This window comes from Myripristis murdjan, chromosome 2 (assembly GCF_902150065.1).
Source record: "Myripristis murdjan chromosome 2, fMyrMur1.1, whole genome shotgun sequence".
NCBI lineage: Eukaryota > Metazoa > Chordata > Actinopteri > Holocentriformes > Holocentridae > Myripristis > Myripristis murdjan.
In genome coordinates, this window is record NC_043981.1 from 863153 (window position 1) to 881699 (window position 18547).

The 18547-nt window shown below is 38.8% G+C and overlaps 1 long non-coding RNA gene across 2 annotated transcripts; it reads right to left on the minus strand.

Annotated features, from left to right (window-relative positions):
* Positions 1–11798: 11798 nt before the first annotated feature.
* On the minus strand, positions 11799–17484 carry LOC115373962 (uncharacterized). 2 transcript variants are annotated; one of them, XR_003929579.1, is made up of 4 exons: positions 17381–17484; positions 14631–14754; positions 12783–13269; positions 11799–12084 (listed from the first exon to the last, which is right to left on the minus strand). It is a non-coding gene; the product is annotated as an uncharacterized LOC115373962 (long non-coding RNA). The 2 variants fall into 2 exon arrangements; XR_003929578.1 differs by lacking the exon at positions 11799–12084 and having other exon boundaries at positions 12684–13269.
* Between the last annotated feature and the right edge of the window lie 1063 nt (positions 17485–18547).

Below are 18547 nucleotides of genomic sequence, written 5' to 3' on the forward strand. Positions count from 1 at the left end.
TTGATGGTGTGTTATGTTTCTCTCTACATGTAATAAGAAACATACCAAGTGGCACATAGCCATTTCAAAGTACCTTTCAAGGTAGGTCAAGTCAGGATGAGAGAGTAATTTCATATGCAGGTTTACTGTCTTACGTATAGATACGTTTTTCGAAAGAAATCAAATTGATTTGCTCAGGATTAAAAGAATTAATTCACTAGACACTGCTACGGCACAAAAATATATACCAGTGATTGTTTTACATTTTTTTCTGGTTTGCTAGGCACTACCTTTGAAACTGGAAGCTATTTTTGCAAAACTCTATGCACTAACCATAGTTCTGCAAACAGTGTGTTATAAAATTACAAACTGGGTATAAAGCTGAGAATGCCTGTATTTGATCACAAATTTAAGAAAGCAACATTTCATTGCTCACCTTCAAGTATTTCTAAAATCTTCCACTGGGCCTTTAAAAGAGGTTGTTTGCTATGGATTTGCTGCCACGGAAACAGACATGGTTTGTGTCTAATTATCTATGATGCTTCCTATCCCTGCTTAACGTTCCCTTAATGTCATTATCAACCTCTGTGGCTGAATTTCTGAAAGGACATAAATATCTGCCGTTTAACATTTTGTTGTACAGATTTAACCTTGTTACTGAAACTCGAAAAAAAAAAAAAAAAAAAAAAAGCATCAGTGAATTGTTCTTTTAACCCTAAACTTTTCCAAACTAAATTATAGTACATTACTTTGGGATCCATGTTGGCACTTTATGAAATATTTTACAACATTTACAGAAAAGGAACACTTAGATAATTCTAACTTTGCCTTGCATCTAGAGGCAAAACCTCATCTTGAAAACAAGATGGCTCTAACATTCACCAAGAAGAGAGCTAGATTTCCAATGCATTTGAAACAGGATGGTTTGTCTCCTGTGCTCCATACTACTTGCCCAATCAAACATTCCGTTCCAGATCAAATGTATTGATTATTTCTCTTACTGACAGTATTCAAACAGCAGCTGCATTGTTTTCTAGCAGCAATCAGTGAACTTGACCTATTTTGATCATAATCACTCTTCATTATTCACATTGCTGCATGATTCTTTCCATTAGTCACTCAAAACCCATTATTTAGAAATTAAATGTTTCACAAACATATAGGGCTGTTTAATGTGCATTAAGCATGCGTCCAAGTCTACTTTTGCTATTTTAATGGCCGAAAAAAGGATTGCTGCACCAGGCACATGGTTCAAAAAGGTTGTACTTAGTCTCTTTATTAATCATGGGTGTGTTTTGGGCGTAACATGCAATAAACCAATCAGAGTGCCATCTCCCATTCCCTTTTAAAGCCAGGTATGCTTGCACCTTGGTGGATTACTGTTATTGTGGCGCATTCACCAGGTGAGAAGGAAGGCTTCTTCACAAAGGAAACAGATCTGTTTGTGCGTGAAGTAAAATGCATGAGCAGATCATCTACGGCAACAGGATTCCATCAGAGCTCTATGAGGTGAAGCAAGTAAAGCAACCCCCTGTGTGTGGAACAAGCAGAGTGGATGCACGTTGGCACCTGCCCTAAAATGCGTCAAGATGGCATTGCACTAAAAATGCGCCTGACCACACCTCGTTTTAACACCAACATGACCACGGGGGCACAGATGGACACAAGTGCATTTGCTATTTACACAACTTTGGCGCTGGAGTGGAAAATGACAACTGCATCCAATGCCGTATGGCTAAGTATGAGCAGCAAATCCTTCATCAGTGTTCCCTGATGAAGGCTTTGCTGCTCATGTTCTACACAGGATGTTTATTTAAAAAGGAGACAAATATATTTAGCATTGATCTAACCCTCTCCAAAGAGCACCTGCTTCTTGTTTGCCTGATTGAGGAGCTACGCAGTGCTCTATATCCCCTTTTTTACATGACAACTGCATTGGTTGGAAACTTGGTGCTGCTTTGCGCTGGGTGTAACAAAGGACCCTTAGTGTTAGACTGATTGAGAAGAGGTAGAGCAAATACTGGATGCTGTGCTGAACTGTAGAAAAGTCCTGCTAGGCTGAATTATTTCAGCGTGAGGGGGCTCCCTGACATGGCTGGCATGCAGATCATACAGTTTGATGAGCTTTGCAGGGCCTGACCCCTCTGTAGCAATGCCCTAAAAGGGAAATATCTGCGGTCACATCTAAGGTTGCTTTCACACCTGATAGTCCATTTGCATGATCAGGACTCACCAGTTGTTTGCTACATTGTTATTTTTTCATTTGGTATGGTTGGTTTCCACATGGCTCAAATAATATTGGACCACAGTGATATACTGGTTTAGTATTGGTCAGAGAAAAAAAACACATAAAGAGAAATGGATCATTTCTGATGTGTCACATATTATTCATTCATTCATTCATTCATCTTCTAAACCGCTTATCCTCCCTAGGGTCGTGGGTGTTTTCATTATATTTTTAAATTAATATAATGAAAGAAAATAATGTAAGCCTACTTTTTCAACAATTACGCCTGACTGCAGCAGAAAAACAGCTGCCAGCAAAGTATGCTAACCAATGATGTATGAAAATATATATGTATGATTGTGAGTCAAACCATAATGTTTATTACAGTCAGTAGTTGGGTTTCCATCCAAATATATCACAAATTTTAACTGAATTTTCAGAGAATCGACAAAACAAAATGCACATTTATGCTCGTTTTCATCCACTTCTGTTATGTGAATATTTGGAGTTGGTTCATCGAGATAAGCAATAGGTGGTGCTAATTCTCCAGTCGGATGACATTATACCCCTGCAGATGAAGAGGGCGTGATGTCATGATGTATTACAGGCGCGTAAGTCAAAAATCAAAACAAACAACAGCAACAGAAGAGAACAAGACAGATTATGGCATTTCTTTGTTGTTTGCTATCCAGTTTAGTATTAATATTGTTTTCTTTAATTAGTTCAAGAAAAGTTCGAGTCTCTTCTTTGGTCCAAACATACCGGCTGTTGTTGTCATCTGCCACCATTTTTTTTTTCTGTACAGTGGAACAGAAGTCACGTGAATTTGAACATCACTGTTTATTCAATAAACCTGTTTCCATGGCAACTTATTCACATTTTCCTTTTATCGATACACCAACTTTTCCACCTCCCCCAAGTGTAAAAACTTCTTTTGCAATATTTGGAGATTTCTTCGAATTTTCAGTGTTTCCATTCGGGGTATTAATGAGCAAACTGAAAATGCGAATAAAAACAGGTGGACGGAAACACACCTAATTTCACTTTGTCTGCACATTAAAATAAGAGAATGTGAAGATTAACAAAACGTGAGAGACTGACGGACACTGACTGGTGAAGATTCCAGCAGTTGGTTACCTCTGATAGCATTCTGTCACACTGCCATCAGAGCCTGGGACCAACGAAGAAGAGAGACACTCCGGCAGTGCCATGTGATTTCAAAGCTTCACTACGAGGGACACCAACCAGGCACAACAGCTGAGAAGCTCCTTTCTCAGCCCACAGTTGGCAGCATTGGTGCAGTTACCTTTCTCACTTTAAATGAACCACTCCGACCAGCAGCCACCTCTTTCATGCAGAGTCTGGTTTCAACATTTTGGTGAGCACCAGGCTTCAGTAAGGGTGCACTGCCCCAAATGGACTGCACCAAGGGAGTAAACACACACAGTGTTTGATTCAACTTAATGCAGCTGGTGTGACCAAGCTGACCATGTATGTATGTCAGGTAAAGCTCATATTGTTCTGTCAATTTTTCTTGTTTTCCATAAATATTCCAAGTAAACACAAGGAGAGGTGGTCTATATAGAATCATTTTAAGAGCCCTGCTGTCTTCATGAAGTATTGGCAACAGTGCATATTTGTATACCTATGATAGCACTGGTCAACAACAAATTTATTGTTTATGTTTTTTGAGCTGATTTAGGATAATTTTGGTGTGCTGAATCCAAAAATCACATTGGTTTTGCTCAATCAAGTCAACTTTCTGAACTATGCTACATATTGGCTTTTTAACATTTTTGCTTACATTTATGGGCATTTTCACATCACATGACACAAAATTCTTTCATATTTCTTGCAACAAACACATTCTGAAGATTTTACTTTTGCCAATTTATGATTAATGTTTTTTTTTTTGTTTGTTTGTTTTTTTTTGTAAATTTTTTGTTGGGGCAACAGTCCGGCTTCACCAAGTACCCATGCTTTCTGTGTATGTGGGATAGTAGGGACACTGCTCAGCATTCTCCCCCTGCACCGAAAGGACTGAGCCCTAATTTCGTTGCATTATTATACGTATATGATTGTGCAATGACAATAAAAATCTATCTATCTATCTATCTATTACACAAAGAAGGACTGGCCGGTGCGGCAGGAACTGGTGCCTTGCAGAGCAAAGAATGTCATCAACATTCCTCTGGTAGACAGAGACAAGATTCTCTTCCCACCACTGCACATGAAGCTCGGCTTGATCAAACAGTTCACCAAAGCTCTAGATCAGGATGGTGGCTGCTTTGCCTACTTGTGCCATGCTTTTCCAGGATTAACCATAGAGAAGTTGAAATCTGGCATCTTTGATGGTCCTCAAATCCGTCAGCTCATCAGAGATCCTCAGTTTGAAAACTCAATGAACGAAGTGGAACTGGAAGCATGGAAGGCTTTTGTTCAGGTCGTGAAGAACTTTCTTGGCAACAACAAGGCCAGGATCTATGCAGACCTTGTAACCAATATGCTGACTGCTTTCAGAAACCTTGGATGCAACATGAGCATCAAAATGCATTACTTATTCTCACATATGGATCGGTTTCCTGAGAATCTGGGATCAATGAGTGATGAGCAGGGAGAGAGATTCCATCAGGACATAAAAGAGATGGAGGCCAGGTATCAGGGACGCTGGGATGCAGTCTGCTGGACTGCTGGGATGATTACTGCTGGACTCTGAAGAGAGACATCCCTGCTGCTGAGCATTCGAGGGGTTCGAAGAAACAAAAGTTCATGCCCTGAATTTTGCACAATGACAACTTAATGTTCAATTTACATGTACTTACCTTTATCAATGTCTATTATTCAATTTACAGGAATTAAAGTTTGTAACACTTAATAAATACATCCTGTTAGAAAATGATTTTTTTTCTCTTAAAACCTATTTTGGGTGAGAACTATATAAAAAATCAACTGATAAAGTCACAAAAATGTAATCAATTTTGTGAGAAGATCAAATTTTTCAAAATCAAATTAGCAAAAAAACCTGACCTGATTGAGAAAAATAGATGTCATTTTTGGATTTAGTGGTGCAAAATGGTCCTAATTCAGTTGAAAAAACCTAGACAACTTGCAAAAAACAAAATTTTTTTTGTAACCCAGTGTAGTCAATGTGCCAAAAACAGTATAATTTCTTCATTTATACTTTTGGCATAATGTAAATAACCACCTCACTTTGTACAAATTCCAAAAGACCACTCTCTTGTATGTCTGTTTGTCTTAAAAACATCTGTAATAATCTTACACATGCATTTTGACTACATTTTAGCACTTTCATCCAACCCTGTCTCCCTAATCTGTCTTTCTCACTCCATCCTTACCCCTCTCACACTCTGTTTCCCTCTCATCCACCATTCCTTTATCTATCATTCTACCCCCACCCCTCCTCCCCCTTTTACAGTTACTGTTCAAATGTCATCTATTTTTAGCTTTAATGGTCTCCAGGTCTCCACCGAGTGTGTATGTGTGTGCCTACAAGTCAAGCTCAAAGCAGAGGCTGCAGAAAGAAGCCCTTACTCTTGTCAGTGTTCAGTAGGCTGAGAATAGATAAAAATGAATGAATGAAACAAACAAAATGGAGTGTGCTACCTCTTGGAAGGCCAAAATACAATCAATATATTTTGAATTTTGGAACTGGCGTATTTCAAAATATCCCTCCATTTTATTTTTCCACAACCTGCTTTTGTGCAGGTTAACAAACAAGCCTTTGTGTTCAATTGGTTGTAAGTGGACTGAAAAAACTCAGTTACAATTTACAAATTGATCAGCAGTTAAGCAATCAGAAAATAAATATTGCCAGCGGAAAAGATTAAAAATTATGGGCTCCAAATTAAGACAATTATCATCAAGTTAATTAATTTTAATTTCATCATGTTTAATTTGTTATTTCAAAAATGGAGGAATGCGATGTGAAACAGAAAGGACCCAGGCGAGGACTATAAACCAAGCCCTTCTTGTTGTGAGACAACAAGCTGTGCCGCCCTAAATTATATCAGTGATTTGATTAAAGGGACATTCAACCATTAAACACTGTTTAAGCCCAGATATGGCTGTTTTACCTAGCTGTTGTGGCGCTGTTTTATTGTTTTCTAGTTTGATTTCCTTAGATCTTAAGTTCCTGTTAGTTTGTCAGCATTATGACAACATAATTCTGCGGCTGTGAATTGAAGAGGCGACAGAAAATCAACCTCCATGGTGATTAAACCAATGAGTTCACATCAAAGCACTTTATTTATCCCTGAGGGGCATTTAGATAAAAGGCAAACAGTGTTTTACATTACTCACAAAAGACAAACTGAAAGGGGGACAGGGAGAGTGAGATAAACACACTAAATAACCTGAGATATCATGAGATAAATAGACTAAACTCATAAATAGAGATTTTAAAAATGTGACAAATGTGACACTTATGGAAAGAGAGGAGCTTCACAATAAAATGCAACAGTGTGCAAAAAAAAAAAAAAGTAAATCCAAATGATGGTTACAAAAACCAAATGATGAGTAGTGTTATGTTGCCATCTTATTAAAGACTGAAATCACTTGGGACACAAATAAATGCCTAGTATAAAATCACACCAGTACAAAATTAATAATTACTGAGATATGCAGCCAGATGTATTGGCATGGTTTGCTGTGCTCCACACAGCATCTTCCTCCAGCTGGTGCTGTGCTATTTAAAAGTGAAGTGAGGGTGGTTTAATTAAGCACTTAGGTGGCAGGGTTTGAGGGAATTTTGAACAGTTTTAATGAGGGAAGACTCAGTTTGGGTTTAGAAAACTTGTGTGTTTAATGAGCAAAGTATTACTGTGTTTTAAGGAGCACTAGCATGTTTTAATGAGCAGAGTACAAGTATGTTTTAATAAGACCAAATTTGGTTGCTTGGTTTGGTCCCACATAACCGGAGTAGTAGTATGTTTTAATGAGCCGAGTACTAGTGTGTTTTCTTCGTTTACTCAGTGTAGTCCCATATGTCCTGAGCACGAGGACTTTTTTTTAGTTTTCTTTCTTTATAGTTATAAATAAATACATTTTCTAAATAAATATAGTAAATATACAATCAATAATTTTGTATTCATTTATCATCTTAAGCCCCTCTGGCACAGAAAGGCTATCAGCACAGGGGTCTGGGTGTCAACTTGTCAGGCAGCTTCCCTCCCTCCCTCCCTCCCTCCCTCCATCAATCACTCCAATATAATTACCTACCAATCTTGGTCTTTCTTTCTGAGCAGCTTACAGCTAATGAAGGAAGAGGATGCAGTGCTGCCCCTAGACATTTGGGGGCAGTAGGCAAAAAAAAATTAAAAAAAATAAAAAAATTGGGGGGCCCTTGCATTTTACCATGAATAGATCAATGTAGATCCAAAAACAACCTGAAAGCTTTTATTTCATCCTCTAAACAAAATCACTTAAGTTTTTTTTGTTTGTTTGTTTGTTTGTTTTTTTCATTTCTGGGCAATTTTTGCCCGGGCGAACTTTTTCCCTAATTTTACATCATTTTCTTATATTTGTTATATTTTGTATATTTTGTAATTTTTAGACGTTCTAGTTTTCAGACGTTTTTTGGCCAATTTTCCAGTCATTTTCTTATAACTTTCCTTATAACTTCACGCCGGTGACAGCCATGGCCAGAGGCCTTATGTTTTCCAATTGTCCATCCATTTGCATGTACAGAGTATGCCCCATTCCCATGAACACAATCTCACAGGAACTCCTTGAGGGAATTTCTTCAAGTTTGGCACAAATTATGAAATCATGACATTTCATAGCCAAAAGATCAAAGGTCAACTTCACTGTGACATGAAAAAGTTCTGCACTCTTCTGCAACACTTCTCTGGCCATTATTCAACATAACTCAGGAACAGAACAGGAGATTAGGACGATATCGATCTTCTGTGCTGCTTGGTTGAAGATGTGTGTGAAACAGCCACGTTTTAAAATTTGTAGCTTCTTTCATCCATTTCTGAAGCACTGTCTACTCTCATGGCTACACCTTTGTTTTCTGTAAATATCAACTTTTTTGGCCAAGCATGTGAACACATGAGGAATATGGCTCTGTTTTTTGTTTCTCCCAGTGAACTTAAACACTAGTAGACATAAAGCAGACCAAGAACAACAAAGCTGCGGCAAGGGGAAAGACTATGAATAACTAACAAGACAACAACTAAATGAATAGTTTTCCAAATATACTTGACTAGGGAGATTTGCTTACACTGTAAATTGATCTTGTGATGAATGGGTGAAGAGCCAGAAGAGGTGGTTAGCTGATTGATGGCAGGTGTTGAATGAGCTAAGTCACTTTCTTGGCAGAACAGCAACCCATACATGGATTTTTTTGGTTAATATACACATGGTCTGGTAAGGAACAACTGTTATGAGTTTCACATGCTGCTGAAAGCCATGTCTTTCCATTATCTCCTGGTTGAGCATAGAATGATGTGAAGGCCAGATTGCTGACTGCAGGCAAATCAGATTTGTTTCTCAAATCTTCAAACATCAACTCAGACAATCAAGTCAGACTGTCCACTCTGTGCACAGTCTGACTTGATATTTGAATATATGATTTTTATGATTGCTAACACTAACATTAATATTACAGTGATGTCCCCCCACTCACACACTCATAGCTGAGGGAATCACTCCTCTCAATGTTGATGACATGCTGCCTTGATTTTTTTCTCACTAATTTTGAATGACAAAGGATAGATGCATACCCTAAAAGACAACATATGGAAGGAAATTATAAACCAGATGACTTTCATCACATTCTTGCAGAGAATTGTGCAACAAGTTAAAAGTAAGTGGTTTGAGGCAAACCAGTTCACTAAAAGCATACTGCAACCAGCAGAAGGGACATGAAACCCATGTGACACCGCTGAACAAAGTGCTCTAGCTCAAATCAATGAGTGCACCATCACTGGGGACTTAATGGTCTCTGGCATTGATTCAGACTGGGACAGTGTAATGCTGAGACTACTCACCAGCAGAACCGGGCTCAAGGGAACAAACCTCCTCAACTGTGGATTGTCTGGTACAGAAATGGCTCATCAAATCCCCTTGTAGTGGTCCTCCTTCCCCTGTGAGTTTCTAAATGGTTATTAAAGAGCGATGCACAGACCCCAGAGGGTCTGTGACACATGACTAGGGGTCCACAAAATAACTGATAAAACTAATTAATGATTGATAAATTGTGCTGCTTCATTAAAAATGCATATCTACATGTGGGGAACCACTTGCACCATACTGTGGAATAAAGCAGTCCAGAGTACAGAGTACCTTTGAGCCAACTGCTCTCAATTTGTTTCAAGGCAATAGCGATTCTGATATGTTGTTACATTTAATGTCAGTCATAATGCTGACAGTCAATCACATGGATTAGGATACTGCTTACTAAATAGCTTAAAGCAATGCTTGCCTCACTAGCTATGCAAGAGTATTGAGTCAGAGTTGAAGCCATGAAGCACCAGGAGGATGCTAGCAAACCAAAAGATTTCTTCCAATTAAAGACTGAGAATATCAAAATATCCACCAGAAGATGCTAATAATAACCCTGTCCATGTTGGCTCAGCAGATTCATAAAAAAAGGAAGTGACATATAATAACACTACTACTACTACTCAAAATCCACATTAAAAAATACTTCACACAGGTAGCAAAAACATTAAATAAATTTAACAAGTCATAAATAAAACAAGTCATACACTCTTAAGGTTTCACAAACAATCTGGAGTATAAAACACAATAAAAGACAATAAAAGTTAAAAAAAAAAAAAAATAAATTCAGGAAAGGCTCTCTGATAAAAGTATGTTTGAAAGGAACTTAAAAAAAAAAAAAAAAAATCATTGACTCAGCCGACCTGATTTCCTCGGACAGATGGTTCCAGAGCCTCGGGGCCTAAACTACAAATGCTCTGTCCCTTTTAGTTTTCAGCTGGGCTGCTGGAACAAACAGAAGACCTCTGCCAAAGGATTTCAAAATACGTACCAGCTTGTACCGTACTAAGAGGTGAGAGATACAGCACAGAGAGATGTCATGAGGAGCCTTAAAAGTAATCACTAAGATATTAAAATCTATTCTGAAACAGTGTAAAGAGGCTAAAACAGGAGTGATATGATCATGTCTCTTAGTTCTTATTAAAAGCCTGGCAGCTGTACAGTCTGTATTCGATCAGCAGATTTTTGGTTCAGGCAAGTAAAAAAACAGTCGCCAAGGTCCTTTGCAACAGGCTTGATATGATCTGAAGGCAGAATTAGTTTTGCCATGTGCTGGGACCCAATGACAAGAACATTTTTTGACATCCAATGTCTGACAAAGGCACAAAGTCTAACTGAGCTCAGCAGTCCAGGGTGTGTGGATCAAACAGGCAGCTACATCTGCATATCATCATGTCTATGAATAATGTGCCCAAGGGGAAGAATGCATGAAGAAAATAAAATTGGTCCCAATTGTGTCAAGGGCTGTGCTAAGGTCCAAGAGCACAAGAACTGAGCACATGCCATCATCAGCAGCCATTAAAAGGTTGTTAGTGACCTTGAGCAGGGAAGTCTCAGTGCTGTGATCCTCCCAGAATCCAAACAGACTGGTGTTACTTTCCAGCACAGAGTGAAATTGCTTGGACAGTATTATTCTCAAAAATGTTTGACATAAAAAGTAATTTGGAAATTGGTCTACACAGTAGCAGGAGGGAGCGACCCAGTCCATGTTTTTCAGCAGTGGTTACACTGCTAAAGCACTGGGACACAGGAGCACAGCCACTGGACAAGGAACTGCGAAAAACAGAAAGCAAACCCCACAGATTCCATTACTTAAGTAAAAACCTAGTTGGTAATATATCAAGAGAGCGGGAAGACACTCATATATGATGTGGTTCTAAAAATTCAGACAAGGTAATGGGATGCCTCAAACTGTGGCACTGGGGGTAATATAGGCTGTTACTGACTCCACTCTATCAGTGAAATTAGATAAAAACATTTCACAATCAGCATCACTTTCAGCTGGGGCACAAGGAGGAGCTGGATTTAGCAGCCAATCAGCTATCTTAAATAAAAATCTAGGTTTATGCTGATGGGCAGTAATAAGCTCTGAAAAGTTGTGCGTTCTCCCATCCTCCCAGTTTGATTGACTCGTCAGATCTCCAGTACAAAATCCAGTATCTCTGGGGAGTGAAGCATTTCACTAATTCCATGCGTAGTATTAATCCAGTGCACTTTGATTCATAATTTCACCCGGCCTCTCACAGACTCCCTGGGCTTTTTGTTTGCACGCCCCACACCTGTCACTTCTGTGTCCCTGTAAACCCATCCATAAATCTCTGCTGCATCCAATTTACTGAGTCAGCTGATCATAATGTAAACAAAGGCAATACAAAAAACACAATCCCATATATGATTATAGGGCATTGTCATACAGGATGAACAATATTATACACTTTGTTAACCACTGTTTTGATTACTTGGACCATAAAAGTGAACCTTTTTTGCCTTATATAGCAGTGCTACAAAGCCAGTAAACAATGGTTGGAATGAGATAGCTTTAATATCTTAATAAATGGTGATTCACAGTTAAAAATTATACATTTGTGATTAGACTCATAACCAGTAATTCCAGAGAAGATATATTTACACCCAGGTTAAATAAATGATCCACTGTATGATAGCAATGCTTTAAAAAATCAGTAGAATGGACATTAGTAGAGTCATCAACATGGATATACAGCCACAAAGAAATATTCATAATTTAAAACAAGAACAGATAAAAATTCAGGGAGTTCTGCTAAAAAGCCGCCAGTAGGTTTTGGGAGGCGATAAATGATAGCAAATAAGATCAGCTGGAGACCTCCAAGTGACTGCATGGGAAGAAAATTCAACACAAATTACCTTAAAATTTGAAGCTCTTCCTGTAAACACTCTCTTGACCACCACCACAACCACTAACCCTGGATTGGTTGAAACAATCATAGTGTGGCAGACACAGTTCAACAAGCTGGCTATGATCATTACTTTTCAACCAAGATTCTGTTAAAAACATAAACTCAAAGTTTGTAGATGAAATAAAATTGTTTAAAATTAGTGTCTTATTTGATAGAGATCTCACACTGGAGATTGCCATTTTAAGTTTATTTATACTGGAAGCTGAAGTTGATTCATTAGTCCAAATCTTTGATAGATTATCAGTATTTCTGTATGGGGTGTGCATGTTTTGGTTGACGAACCTATGTGTTATGATTACAGGAATATCAAGACTCTTGGTTTACAAGGGAGGGGCTACTTAGAGTGGTGTGAAAGTGGTCAGTTTGGATGTAACCTGTCCCTTTTAGCAAGTTTGGCTTATCCCATAACAGATTAAAATTGTCAGTAAAACCAATGTGCTGCAACCTACATGCAAAGCTGGAGCCAGGTATGGAGCTGAAGGAGTCAGGTGGGCTGCTCCACTCTGTGTCCCAGAGTGGGAATTGGGCCAGACATTAAAACATCTTTCCCACTGAGTTCAGGGAGCTGAGAAATTCTGACAAAATGTGGGGATGTACAAAAAGCTCATACGTACGTGTAGTGCAGAAGCAACAGAGAGAAACCTGTTGTTTGCCCTGGATGCCGATGCACAACTGGAGTGGGTTGACTTGGAGCAGGGGATTGAGCAGTAGGTATTACCGTTGCTGATGCATGGGACTGACAGGGCAATGGAGGGAAATCTTGTACATCCAGGATGTATTTATTTTCAGTGTAATCTCCTCAGGATGAGAGTGATAAGATCGCTTGCCAACGTGTTTACCCCCACCAATAACAGACCAGCCTTCAGTAGGCTCATGACAAGCTGTGGAACTGGCCAGGACTTTGAGTTTAGCTCCCAGGATGATCCACACATCTTCAGGTAGTTTACTAGTTGCCTGTGAGCTGCAGCTCTTGAGCAGAACCAAGGAATAGTGGTGTCATTATCCAATACTGTCCCAGATATCGCAGCCAGAGGAGAACTCTAGGATGAACTTGTCCTTCTGTCTGATCTCAGCCTGCAGATGAGTGATGTTGTTCTTCAACTAGAGAATGAAAGATGGCACAAACCACACACAGCTGTTAGCAGTTTACTTCGTCTCTTGAGTGGAGAACCACAACTGAAGTACAGTCCCACTGCTGGTTGTTAGGCAGGTACTAAGGAGCAGTGGTAGTAAGCAGCAATAAAAATTGCGCAATAAAAATAACCAGGATGACATAAACTGCAAAAGAGTAAAACCAGTGCAGTATTCTATAAATAGTTAAAAGTTGGCTATCACGAAAAAACAGCCCAGCCAACCAGCACTGGAGGGCTAATCAGTCACCAAAGTGAGAGCCAGTCAAGAGCCAGTCATCACTCCAATCGCTAGAGATTTCAGCAGAATACTCCTCACCTTACCTTAAACTGTGCTGTCAGAGAGAGACCAACACATTTAATTTATTTACAAGGTAAGCTGATGTGATTGCAAGGGTTAGGGTTAGGGTTAGGGTTTACACTGTGTACACTGCTGTGATGAATCGTTTTCTGATTTTTACCACCAAAAGCGTTGGATGTCATTAAATTATGACCCCATTCTGTCTGTTTGTTTGTCTTTTTGTTTGCTAGCAGGATATCTCAAAACATTATGAATGGATTTGCACAAACTGTTCAGAAGGTGGGAGTGGTGCTGGGTGTTGCCAATCACAAAAAGGCATATAACTTCAAAAGGGATTCATGTGACACAGCAAAATTTTGCACATAACTGTTTAACTTTTTAATTTATTCAAACAAATATGTGCAAATAAATTACCTTCAATTTAAAGAATGAAAAGAAAGAATTAACCAAAGTTTAATTTGGTATGTGACTTGGAAATGGCAGATCTTGAGAACTGCATAGCATAATTTGGCAGAGGTATGGACTGTACTGACTGCCATCTTTCTAGTTCTCAGTGTTCTGATGATGTAGGGGTCTTTTTTGTTGTAAGTGGTCCCCACCCTGAAAAAGTTTTCTGAACCACTTTTCTGAATTATTCCAAATGATAATTTTCAAACTGATGACATTTATATCTTTCTGTAGTGAGGCAGAGAATGCTAGACCAACATGCTACTGAACCAAATGGTGCCAATTCTGTGTTTGTTTAACAACACAGAGGCTTGCTTGAGGCCAGACTATCACTTGACCCAGCAGACTGGGTCACTTTTAATGAGCTGGGGCACTTTTCATTTTAATGAGGATTCCAAGGTTCATGACTGGGGTCAGGAATGTAAAGCCCCATCTTTTATATCAGTTGGACATGGGCTTTCTCTGTCACACAGTCCAGTGAGGTCAAGGGGCATCTGTAGAACTCATTTCAAGTTGCCAACCTGAAGCACAAGCTGTTTCACCAAGTCTGAATGTGTGCCATCTGTGATTATTAGGTTTTTTACATTTTTGTGGGATGTGCAGGCTTTGCTTATGATGCCAGGATCCTGAGGAATTAGCCCCATCTTCAGCCAGGCATTGTATCCACCAGCTGGCTTTGGCCTCCTGGCAGATGGTAGATATCCTCATCTGAAAAGACCAATCACTATCATCACACCGCACAAGCACGAGCACAGGCACAGGCACAGTTTCAGCACTTCAGCTAGCATCATTCCAGGGCATGATCAATGGTAGAACAAGTCTTTGGAACGATGAAAACACAGCGGAGGGTCACACTTTAAGACACTGGAGGTCAGTCCAGCCTTTGCTTCTGATTGTCATGCTTCTGTGTCCATAGAATTGTGTTTTTGAACTTTATATTTGGACACTGTTTGTGTTTCTCCCAGTACTTTCCTTGTGTTTTGATGTTGTTTCCTGTGCCCTCTGTGTCAGCCTTGTTTGCTCTGCCCAGTTTTCCACACCTGTCCTGTGTTGTGTAATTACCGCTGATTGTTCTGTTCCTTCCCAAGTGTTTCCCTCAGCTCAGTTTCACCTCTGTGTTCTCCAATCTTGTGTTCCAGCCCCTCTTGGTGTCCCCCTTGGTGTCTTGTTTCCTTGTTAATGTTGTGTATTTAAGTCCTGTTTTCAGTTCAGAGAGCTGTACTACGAAGCAATTAACAGGTTAGTGAGGGATGTTCAGTCTGAAGCCAGAGTTTGCCATGTCATGCTTTGCTGCTCTTTTCCTGATTGCTTCCATTAATACGTCTGTTAACCCTTTAAATTTTACACTGAATATCAACTACAAAATACAAGAATAATATGCCATAGCAACTACATACCAGTTTGAATTATTTTTTTATGCTTGCCTTATTCTTTAAAGTTTAAACAATAATGGTGTCTGAGATAAGGGTCCAAACTAGGAGTGATTCAGAAGCTCTTATGGAATGTCCTCAACCAGGAATCAGGCATCTTACCTGGATTAGGGAAACCCAGACCCCTTCCAGAAGACAGGCCTACTTCTTGCCAAATTTCATACTTGTATGACTTTTTATGCCACTATAGTAGCTGAATATTTGAATTTAAAGGATTTCACTAGCAACATATCCCAAAAAATGGGTTTTGCCACCTCTGAGAGCAAACGGTCTCTCCAAATTCACCAAATACTGCTTGGAGATCTGACCTTTGCACAGGATATTTTTAATGGATGGGGCCAGAGGATCAAGGGATACCAGGTCAGGCTGAGGGCGAAAGCAATGGAGAAGGCTGGGGTACAGGGTCAGAAGTCTCAGTGATGAGCAGAGGGTCAAGGAAAAAGGCAATGCCCAAGGGTGCTTTGTTCTAGTCACTTCTAATGACCAGCCTTATTTGCTCTTGGTGACAGTGCTGCCTCCGCAACTAGTGCATCCTTTGCATAATGAATGCCAAAAAATGAGATCTCATCACAATGTGGACAGAATACAGAGATGAGATATATCAGATGTAATATTTTCAAAGGGATCCCTTGATCCCTAACCTCCAGATCTCTGAATGAAAATGAGTCCTATGGGTACTCACAGCTCTCCCCTTTGCAGACATGCCCACCTTATGCTAATCCCATGCAGTTTGGGGCACAAACCATACAGGTTTTTGCATGCAGTACAAATGTGTTCTTTTGGCCAATTATAAAAGGGTGTATTTGTGCATATTGGGGCCTATACAGTCTTGAAGTTGCATAAATTGGGTGTGACTGGAAAGCTGAGACTCAGTGGATTCAGTGAGCTCAATTTTCTTTATGTGTAATGATGCTAGCCCGCATCGTAGCCATTTCATTGTAAGGAGACAATTTTTTGAAACTTGACATTACTATATAAAATGGCCTATTGTGACCTCTAGGATAATCACAGCCTCATGAAACTTTACAACCATAAACTAGAGACATAAGGCATCCAGAGGATGTATGGCTTTCCAGATATATTGTCAATAAGGGGGAGTTTCTGAGACATTTCCAGAACTGAATGCTCGCCATCAGTTTCCAAATGCCAAAACACCAGATCACAGCATTCATTTTTCTTGAGTATTGCTCAAGGTCTTGGTTTCCTAATGTAGTATTTTGGAGGGAATTTTTGACCATTTTTCTTCATTCTCAGGTTGTCAAAAATGGTTTGCACAGGATCTGTGTAACAAATAGTATCAACCCAAAAATTGCTGCAACAACTTATGATGTATGATCAGTGAAACACCAAAAAACTTTTTATAATAATTATTTATAATAATATTTTTGTCACAGTTTACCTATATCAAAACATATGGACAAAATATGTAAAAAAAAAAAAAAAATACAATATTCAGTTAATTATTTTAAATACATAAAATATTCAATAATATTTATTAAAATTGTCCAGTCCTATCATAGTCTGATACTCATGTACAGACAACTGGTGTAGCTATGCCTTGCCACTACTACATCTAGTACAAAAGAGAAGTTTTTGTTCTTTTGTGCTTTTGGACACAAGATACTGTCCAAGGTTCAACAGTATCTTCTGGTTGAATTTTTTTTTATCATTACCTAAAAAACAAACAAACAACAACAACAACAACAACAACAACAACAACAAAAAAACAGTCACTGTTCTTTGGTTCATGTGGTCACAGAAACAGCAATCTGGCCTAAGAGAGCTAGCTAATATTAAAATATAATGGCCTATAAGTCACCACCAACACTAGATAACCTAAGGAATTGTTCTTGATAACAATTCAAGCCTGCACTGACAAGATTATAAAAAATCTTGACACTTACCAACAAAAAGATTAGAGCCACATGTTTGCTTGAGTACATTAAAACCAGATGCTGGGGCACCGCTTGCCTTGTGATTCCAGTGGTAGATGAACACTAAATGGTACTGCACATTTGAACGGTCTTCTTCTCTGTGATGTTTTATGGCAGTTAGTATTCATTGTATTGTGTTACTGCCACCTTCAGGTTTTGCAGATGCACTGTCTCATATTACAAACTCAGAAAAATCAAGTATGAGTTGTTAAATGAAACAAGTATGTGAGCAAAAAGTACAAAAAGAACACTCAGGGTAAGCAAGTAAAATTAAAGACAAATATAAATTAAATTAAAGGCACTATATAAGTAAGGACAATGTTCACATTTGCAGTGCATATTTTTTAAAAATACATTAAGCGAATTTTCTCAGGTTTCAAAAGGTCACATGTTCTTTGAACGTTTTTTTTTTTTTTTTCTGGGCAAAAATTCTCACAAACATTTCAATAATACAATAATAGAAAAAACAAAACAAAACAAAAAAAAAAAAAAAAAAAAAAAGGGGAAAAAAATGATGCGGAACCCCCCCACCCCCATGATCACTAGGCCCCTGGAACAGTGGTGTTTGCACCCCGAGAAACCAGTGCAAATGGTCAGCTACTGTCTTACACACTTTGTCATGGTGTCAGAGATAGCTGCCTTGTCCCAGGACACATGCTCATGTTTGGCAAAACCAACACTTGTTCACAGTAAGAAAGTTTTAAGCTGCAGAAGAGGAAAACTTTTTTTTTTTTTTTTTTTTTTATAAACTGCATACCCAAGGGTTATACAACTGGGGATGAAGAGGCAGTATTGAAAAGGAATCCAGAAAGCATTCAAATGCTATATTTGCTGCTTATTTTCCACATTTAATTTTGGGATCAGCGGTTATAAGATACGAGGAAAATTAACAATTTTCCTACTTCCAACTTGGTGAGAGTGAACTAAGCTGAGCTGTGGGGACAATTTTTATGCCAGCTGAAAATAAACAGATATTGATGTAAGTTTTAACTCTTTAACATTCCAGGCCTTTCTTAGACCCACTTTAGTGAAGGGGCAGGGGACCTTCAGGGGGAAATAAAAAGGTCAACAGAACAACATAGAAGTGCAATACATCATCTAAAAGCTGGGAACCTGAAGATCGATTTGAAATGCAGC